Here is an 8,914-nt window from a genome sequence, read left to right as displayed (position 1 = left end):
CTGTCCCTTGAATGGGAAAAACAGTTCCTAAAACAAGAGGCTCTGAATGACTTTGTGTCTGCCTCCACAGAGTCACTGGTAAGCTGCTTGTTGACCGTGGCTAAGGGTGAATGCTAAACAGCTGTTATTTGAACTGTGTGTGAACGATACTTCAGTCTCTCCTTCAGAAAAACGTGCTCCTTTCTCACCAAGTACAAGTATTCCCATTTCTGTTAAATTAGCCTGAGAGATAAGCTTCAAAAGACCGAGGTAACTCATTAATGCAGTGCCTCCTCAGCTTGCCAGGAAGCTGTGCAGCAGAGTGGGTAGAGACTGACAAATTAGCAAGCTGCACTCAGGAAAGTCCTGGTGGGGCACTCCAGGGAGATTCTTTACCCCTTTCTAACCCTCCCTCCAAAAAGGATCATTTAGTCAGAGGCAGGCGGCACAGCCAGAAATCCAGTGTGTGTACTGCTGTGTCTTCTGTCAGCCACGAGCAAGAAAGAGAAGCAGAACAAATCACACAATGATAAGTTAAACTCCAGGACCCTTCTACAGGGAGCCAGGCAGTGTGTGCTAGCAGCGACTGCTTACAATGGTATGTTAAACTCCAGGGACCCTACAGGGAGCCAGGCAGTATGTCCTAGCAGTGACTGCTTAGAACTGGGGCCAGATGACAAACTTGGGTATCTCTACAATTCCCTTGAGGCCTGTTCTCACCTATGATGCCAAGTCACATAGCTCTTTTGATTAGGTGACAGAGTCTCATTATGATGCATAGGCTGGCCTCAAACTAGCTTGGTCCTCCTATCCCAGCCTCCGGTGTACCTGGGTCTCAGGTGTGTGCCACTATGCACCTGATGACTTTCTTCACACGTGTGAGGGGAAGTAGGTATCAGTTGCATGTGCCATGATGTCTGCATATGTTCTGATAGATCACCTTCTCTCTCACACGCAACACTGTACTCTTTCCCGGTACAGCACACATCTGTCTGCGATTTTACTTCTCACCATGACAACCACTGAACGTTATCACTTGTGTTGTTTTCTTCATAAGGATTTCCAGGCTCAGTGAGGCCAAGCATTGGATCTAGAGAGAGAGCTTGGTGCTTAAGAGAACTTGTTGCTCTTCCATAGGACTCAGGTTCAATTCCCAGCACCCATATGGCAGTTGACAACTGTCTGTAACTCCAGTTCCAAGGGTTCTGGTACCCTCACAAGTCCATCCATCCATATATACATACATACATACATACACACATCCATCCATCCATATATATAAAGGCAAAATACAAATGAGCATAATATTAAAATAGATAAATCTTTCTTTTTTTGGTTTTTCCACAGAGGGTTTCTCTCTGTAGCCCTGGCTGTCCTGGAACTCACTCTGTAGACCAGGCTGGCCTCGAACTCAAAAATCTGCCTGCCTCTGCCTCCCAAGTGCTGGGATTAAAGGAGTGTGCCACCACCGCCCGGCAAAATAGATAAATCTTAATCAACAAACAACAACAAAACAAAAACAAAAACCAGAGGTTAAACATTCATTGCCCTGGGAAGAGGCAGAGCATAGTTCTGAGCTTTCTGATCCCAAATGCCAGGCTGCTGAGTGTCTTCCCTCAGGACCAGCCCTCCTGCCAGGGGGATCTCACCACAGGTCACACTTTGGTGGTTTGCATGTGTCTCCCCAGACCATATGGCTTAAAAATGAAGTAGAGCAGCCGTCAGCCTTATGACAGGACCTGGTAGACTACACTGTCCCGTTACTGGATACTGTACCAATGCTTTCAAAATGTGTCTCCAAACTAGGACAGGCATGCGAGAAGACCACCTGTTCCAGAGTGTTGCACATGTGAACATGCCTGGAGAAATACATGATCCTGCAGTTTTCATCTCAGTTCAAAGAATAGGTATTTGTGTTGTAGCTCTTACACCTTAATCCCACCAACTCTGGAGGGTGGGAACTTCAAGGCATAGTGTTACACAGTGAGCTCAAGCCCAGCCTAGACATCTTAGTAAGTCCCTACCCCAAAATAAAATAACTAAATTAAGGCATGCTGACACAAACCAGTAAGTAATTCCTGTACTTAGAGTGGGGAGTGGAGGTAAGAGGAGCAGGAGTTCAAAACTAGCCTTGGCTACATATCCATTTGGAAGACAGTCTGGGCTACATGAGACCCTGGTTTTTTTTTGTTTGTTTGTTTTGTTTTGTTTTTTCGAGACAGGGTTTCTCTGTATAGCCCTGGCTGTCCTGGAACTCACTCTGTAGACCAGGCTGGCCTCAAACTCAGAAATCTGCCTGCCTCTGCCTCCCCAGTGCTGGGATTAAAGGTGTGCACCACCACTGCCCAGCTGAGACCCTGTTTTTAAAAAGAAAATGATGCCAGATGTGGTCGCATATGCCTTTAGTCCCAGCACTTGAAGGCAGAGGCAGGCAAATCTTCATGAGTTTCCGGGACAGCCAGAGCTGTGTTACCAGAGAAATTATGTCTCAAAGAAATCAAGAAAAGAAAGGTAGAAGGAAAGAAGGAAGGGAGGAAGAAATCAGACTGGTGATTAGCTGGCTAGCGCAGTTCTTGCCTGGCATGCATGGAGCTCTGGTTCAGTCCACAGTGCGCACACATACAAACAAGTATTTTTGAATTCACCATTTGTTGATGGGCTGCAGTGTAGCTCAGTGGTAGAGCCATTGGCTACATACCCAGCACTGGATTTAAAAACAAGTTTAATCTAAGTGAACAGCATGGGCCATATTGGTTGCACTGGGACATAGGACTTAACGCTCAGAGACACGGTCTCTGCCAGCACCCTTACCTGGCTGGTGGGAGCGACCCTGTTTCAAATTGCTTACTTTCCATGCATAGGTAGCAACCAAACCTCACCTTCCTAAGGACACATGGATGTGTAACCAAGGGACTTTCCACATCCCTGTGAAGCACAGTCACAATGTGACCACTGCTAATTTGTCCTTCCCGGGTTCACAGACCCCAAGCCTTCCAAACTTGACAGTCCAACCTGGAAGAAGTACAGAGGAAAAGGTCTGCACTCTGCCCTCTCACCCTCCACCCGCTTTCTCTCCATCCAGCATGTCCATCTGAGGCTCTATCCCAGCATCTCAACTGAAATGAAGGAAGAAAAGGGATGAAATGAAAATCCTTCAGTATCAAGCACTAAGGACCAAGAAGATAAGGGTATAAATTCTACAATAATTGCTGTATCTGTTGGGTAGTAATTTTTTATTGGATATTTTCTTTATTTACATTTCAAATGTTTTCCCCTTTCCATGTCTTCCCTTAGGAACCCCCCATCTCATCACCCCTCCCCCTGCCTCTATGAGGGTGCTCTCCCACCCACCCACCCACTCCTTTCTTCCCATTCAGTTCACAGACCATATCAAGCCCAAGAAGAAGGAAGACCAAAGTGTGGATGCTTCAGTGCTTCTTAGAAGAGGGAACAAAATACTCACAGGAGGAAATGTGGAGACAAAATGTGGAGCAGAGACTGAAGGAAAGGCCATCCAGAGACTGCTCCACCTGGGGATCCATCCCATATACAGTCACCAAACCAAGACACTATTGTGGATGCTGGGAAGTGCTTGCTGATGGAAGCCTGATATGGTTGTGTCCTGAGAGGCTCTGCCAGACCTTGTCAAGTACAGACTCAGGTGCTTGCAGCCAACCATTGGACTGAATGTGGGAGTCCCAGAGGGAGGAGTTCGAGAAGGGACTGAAGGAGTTGGGGTTTGCAGCCCCATGGGAGAAGCAACAGTGTCAACCGGCCAGAACCCCCGGGAATTCCCAGGGACTGGACCACCAACTAAAGAATACAGGCTCCAGCACATATGTGGTAATTTTTTTCTAGATCCTTCTGGTCTTGAACTCGATCTGTAGTTACAATTGACAGTGCACTGCTACTTTCTCCCCCTGAGCACTGGAAGCCCCGGGGTGTGCCAGCACTTCCTGCATGCTAGGCAGATACTCTAGCAACTGCTAGGTGAAAGTTTGTTACAAGAAATGTTCAAATGTTGAGGCAAATTTTACATGCATGCATACACCCATCTATCTAGTTTTTTTTCCTTAAGTAAATCAATAGCTTTATTTTTCTTCAATAAAGAGCATGGTTATGATAGGCCATTCTACATTTCTTCAGTATAGAGTATACAAATATACACAGGATACAGTAAGAAAATCAATAGCTTTTTCATCCATACACAATTAGAAAATTAGTCTGAGAAGAGGTTTTGTGATGCAAACTAGAATAGAATATATAAAAAATCTGAGACGTGCAGGATGGAAATCCAGCTGCCTAGGGCCTGTCCATCAGAGGGGAGGCTCAGGATAGAAGTCCAGCTGCCTAGGGCCTGCCCATCAGAGGGGAAGCCAGGTCTTAGATGGTTTTGGAGTTCAGCTGAGGGATTGTGTTGATCTTCAGGAGTCTGCTGCTGGCATACTTGTTCTTGACAGCAATGAAACTGGGGAGGTTGTCATCGATGTTCACGACATTCTTGGTCATGTGCTGTATGACTTCCAGAACTTCACTCTCCGTGTAGCCTGTGTAATACTGCTGCTTTAAATTCCATTTTCCTTGGCCGAGCACCTTCTGAGACAGGCAGGAAGCTGCTGCTGCGACCTGAGAAGGATGGTAATGCACCATGTCATAGTCGAAGAGTGTCAGTTCCATCAGATACTTGGCTAATGTGTGTTGTTCAACATCCACCTCCCTGGCTTTTGAAGCTTGCCTTAAGAAGTGAAGTGGCAGGGCTGGAGAGATGTCTCAGGGGTTCAGAGCATTGACTGCCCTTCCAAAGGTCCTGAGTTCAAATCCCAGATCTGATGTCCTCTTCTAGAGTGTCTGAAGACAGCTACAGTGCACTTACATATAATAAATAAATAAATAAATAAGTCTTTAAAAAAATAAAAACTAAAAAATTAAATAAAAAAAAAGAAGTGAAGTGGGAAAGGCCAGCCCAATTCAAATTCTTTCAAAATCAGAGTCTCCATTTCTTGGATTTGGGAATTGGTGTAAGCATTATCTGTGATATACACAAAGTCTTCGATATTTGGAGGAAGCATCTCCTCATATTTGGAAGCCAGGAGCAAAGCTGTGATCCCAACCAGCTGCAGCTTCTTCCCACAGACTGGCTGAGCCTGTAGGAACTGGTCCCTGATGGCAATGCATATGTACAGAGTTTCCTGCAGAAGCCTAAACTTGGAATGTGCTTGGACCAGCCAGTCCACCAGGATGGTACATATATGTCCATTTATATCTCTTCCATCTAAGAAGTATGGATTGATGGACTGCAAAACCTCAAGCTGCCTGAGATACTGGTAGATGTCCTTCAGGTAGTCACTACAGAGCTGGGGGTTCTCCCCGTCCTCGTGATCTATGTCTTCAATCTTGCAGAGCAAAGCATCAGAGAACGTTAGGCAGAGGCTCTCTTCCATCATGGAGACATCCTCAGAGGCAGGAAGAGGGTCCTTTGGAGCCAGCGCCTCCATCTGCACTGGCCTCACAGAAGCTGTAGGTTTCAGCTGTTTGTTGACATTTGTCACTTTAGTGGGCCGTTCTGGTTCTAACTTTATTTCCAATTTCTTCTAAAACTGCCCGCCGGATAGTCACATGGCTCTTAGCTTTAGGATTAACTCCTGTGTCAATATTCTTCAAATCACTGGACACCGTTGGGCAGGTGTCCGAGCAGCGTCATGAGGGCCACCCTGGCAAGTGCAGACGAGGCACAGCCACTCTGGTCTTCTATACCGGTCTTCTACTCTGTTGGGAGACTCAGGGCCCCCTCCCCCCATCTACTTAGTTTAAATGTAGCTCGATAGGATATGAATGGCTTAGAGAGATGAGGGCTGTGATGTGCTTTAGTTACCTAGAGATAGATTCTCTTCCAGGCAACTGAGAGAATAAAACAAATTTCAAAATTCAATTATTATTTTTTAATACTTATTAATTATTTTGGTTTTCTGAAACAGGGTTTCTCTGTGTAGCCCTGACTGTCCTGTGTAGACCAGTCTGGCCTCAAACTTATAAAGATTCACCTGACCTCTGCTTCCCAAGTGCTAGGATTACAGGCATATGCTACCACTGCCCAGCCTTTACTTTCAAACATTATTTTTTCATTTACAATGAGCTATGTATAACAAATGATGCATAGTAGGCTTGGTAGTATTTTCCATTGAAATGTTTTAAAGTCTCTCTAGGCTAATTTCCTCTTTTTGTGCCATTTGCTTCTTTCTTTCTTTTTTTTTTTTTCCTTAAAGATGTATTTATTTTTACTTCAAGCGTATGAATCTTCTCTCTGTGCGGATGTCTGCTCACTATGCATGCGGCATGAGCAGAGCCACCGGAGTGGAATTCACAGACAGTTGTGAGCTGCCATGTGAGTGCTGGGGACCAAACCAGGCCCTTAGAAAAAGCAGCGAGTTCTCTTAACCACTGGGCCACCTCTCCAGCTCCTCCTTTGGCTTCTGTGGGGGAAATTATTGCTGCATAGCCCAGGATGGCCTTGAGCTCACCATCCTCCTGCTCCAATCTGTGAGTGCTGGAATTACAAAGTATGTCACAATACTCAGTCGAGCCTGGGGACTTCCATATGCTAAACTTGTATGTTCCATTATTTAGCTATACCTGAGTTGCTCCATTTTAGCTTCTAGAAGATATGTTATATGAACAGTGACATTTCAGACTCCTAAATAATTTTTAAGAAAAAGGCTGCTTTGCAGAGTTCTGTGTCCTTTAGCCTATACACAGGGAGATTTCTGGCATGTCATGTTGTTGTTTGATTGTTCAAAGAAATAACAGCAAGGAAATAACCGACAAGAATTGACATCCTATGATTTCTTAAAATCCCTTTAATCTCACCACTCTGGAGGCAGAGGCAGGGGGATCTTTGAGTTTAAGCCCAGACAGGGCTTCAGAGTGAGTTCCAGGACAGCCAGGGCTATGTAGAAAAACCCTACATACAGGATTTTGGGGAAGCAAACAAACAAAATAACAAAACAACCAAAAAAAGAAACAACACCCAAAGTTGTATTCTGGGCTCCCTATGCACAAGCACACAGTGTACCATTCTACCCCCTACACACACAGTTGGCTCCCCACAAACACATACACACTCAGATATACAGAAATTTTCATAGATATATGAAAAATGCATTCATTATGCATGTATCATTTTGCTCAAATTTTATCTCAAGGTATTTTGCTTTATGAAGGTAAAGAAATTACTGTTTCAGACCAATGACCAATACACAAGCAAGCTAGTGCCTTATCTAATAAACATACAGGATTGTTTTTTAAGGTAACTGGTCAAGTGGTAAGTGAATGGCCATGAGCTTGCAAGTGTTACCTGTAGAGTTTCAAAGTGTCAATCATATCTACAGTCATCATTTGAAGAATTAATGCCGGCCAATGTTATCATCTAAAATGTATTTGCAGAGGTCAGAAGAGCAGTGTCTGTCCTTCTCCATGCCAGAAGCAGTGACATCAAAGGGCCATGTCACAGTTACAAGCTGCAGTTTACTTAGTGGATTTTTAAGGTGGTTTGGAGTTTTATCCACTAAGTATGATCTCCTGACCCCTTGGGTTTACAACTTTCCACTCTCTGGGCTGCAGAAGAACCCCTCCTTTTCTGAGTTAATCATTTCTTTGCCATTATCTGCCAAGAGTTCTTATCTCTTTTGCTGTCACTTTATAACAGGGTCCTCTTATCAACCAGCACGGGGTCATGTGACTAGTCAAAGCCTATTGAAAGCTTCCTTTCCTCTGATTAGAAACCATCATGAAACTGGAGACATGGTTTACAGCAGGTCACGCATGCTGGAAAAAGTGCAGAGTCCAGGAGAACATGGACTGGAGCCTTTCTGAATTCTGTTTTTTCCCCCTTTTTTCTTAACTTTCACTAAGGAAATGAGGGTTACTGTAGTCTGAGGTTTCCTTTCCCAAGGTCACAAAATATGACAAGCTGCAATCTTTCCCATGTTCAATGATTTCTGCTGTAATCCAAAGGACTGCCAATAATTTCGCTAAGAATGTCTACTAGTTTGGATACTGGGGATTTTCAAGAATTTCTTAAGCATGGACTTACAGCTCTTGGTAAGTAGGAAGCCACTCTCTTAACATCTGGCTGTTTTGTGCTTCTATGGGTAGATTTGTGTTTTAATGCACTACTTTGCCTGTGATAATTATTAAAAGCACACAATAAGCCCACATATATATCACATATTTATTTTTCTTGAAGTTGAAAGAAGCAAATGAGTAATTCAACACATGAATATCATTTATTATATCTGGTGTTTGGGGATGTCATTGTATTAGATCAACTTAGCAAAAAACTTAGGATTTTGAGACAGGGTTTCTGTATAGCTCTGGCTATCCTGGAACTCCACTCTGTACACCAGGCTAGCCTCAGACTCAGAGATCCACCTGCCTCTGCCTCTGCCTCTGCCTCTGCCTACCAAGAGCTGGAATTAAAGGTGTGTGCCATTACTGCCCGGCAGAAAATACAGTTTTTAATCATCTATTTCAGCCTTAACAATTTCTGATCATTTTGAATCAACCATCCCAAGTAAAATTTTGAACAGTTTGAAATATAAGCAAATAACATTGATCAACGATTGATCAAAAAACTACCTAACAGGGGGCTTCCCAGCACTGTGACATTTCAAGGAATTGAAGCATGAGGTGTCTCATTCACTGAGATCCTATAGAAATGTTTGTTTGTTTATTTTGTTTCTTGGCAAATGAAAGTCACTCAAGAAAAACAAAGCGAAACTATTACTAAAGGGTTCTGGGTGGGGATTTACTGTGACAGTGACTTGCTTTTATCCACAGAAATAACCACATACTCTCCCATAAGTGGAACCTAGAGTTTGGGCACTTTCCAGGCAAGCAATCACTGGGCTACATACCTAGACACCTAGCCACCACATGG

The 8,914-nt window shown here is 44.0% G+C and overlaps 1 pseudogene across 1 annotated transcript; it reads right to left on the bottom strand.

Annotated features, from left to right (window-relative positions):
* Positions 1 to 4,329: 4,329 nt before the first annotated feature.
* Positions 4,330 to 5,673, bottom strand: LOC116069689 (annotated as a pseudogene). The gene is made up of 2 exons (XR_004110095.1): positions 4,943 to 5,673; positions 4,330 to 4,748 (listed from the first exon to the last, which is right to left on the bottom strand). The product of XR_004110095.1 is annotated as a G2/mitotic-specific cyclin-B2-like (transcript).
* Between the last annotated feature and the right edge of the window lie 3,241 nt (positions 5,674 to 8,914).

This window comes from Mastomys coucha, unplaced genomic scaffold (genome assembly GCF_008632895.1).
Source record: "Mastomys coucha isolate ucsf_1 unplaced genomic scaffold, UCSF_Mcou_1 pScaffold1, whole genome shotgun sequence".
In the NCBI taxonomy this organism is placed as follows: Eukaryota; Metazoa; Chordata; class Mammalia; order Rodentia; family Muridae; genus Mastomys; species Mastomys coucha.
Note: the sequence above shows the minus strand (reverse complement) of the source record. Positions and strands in the feature narration are given on the sequence as shown.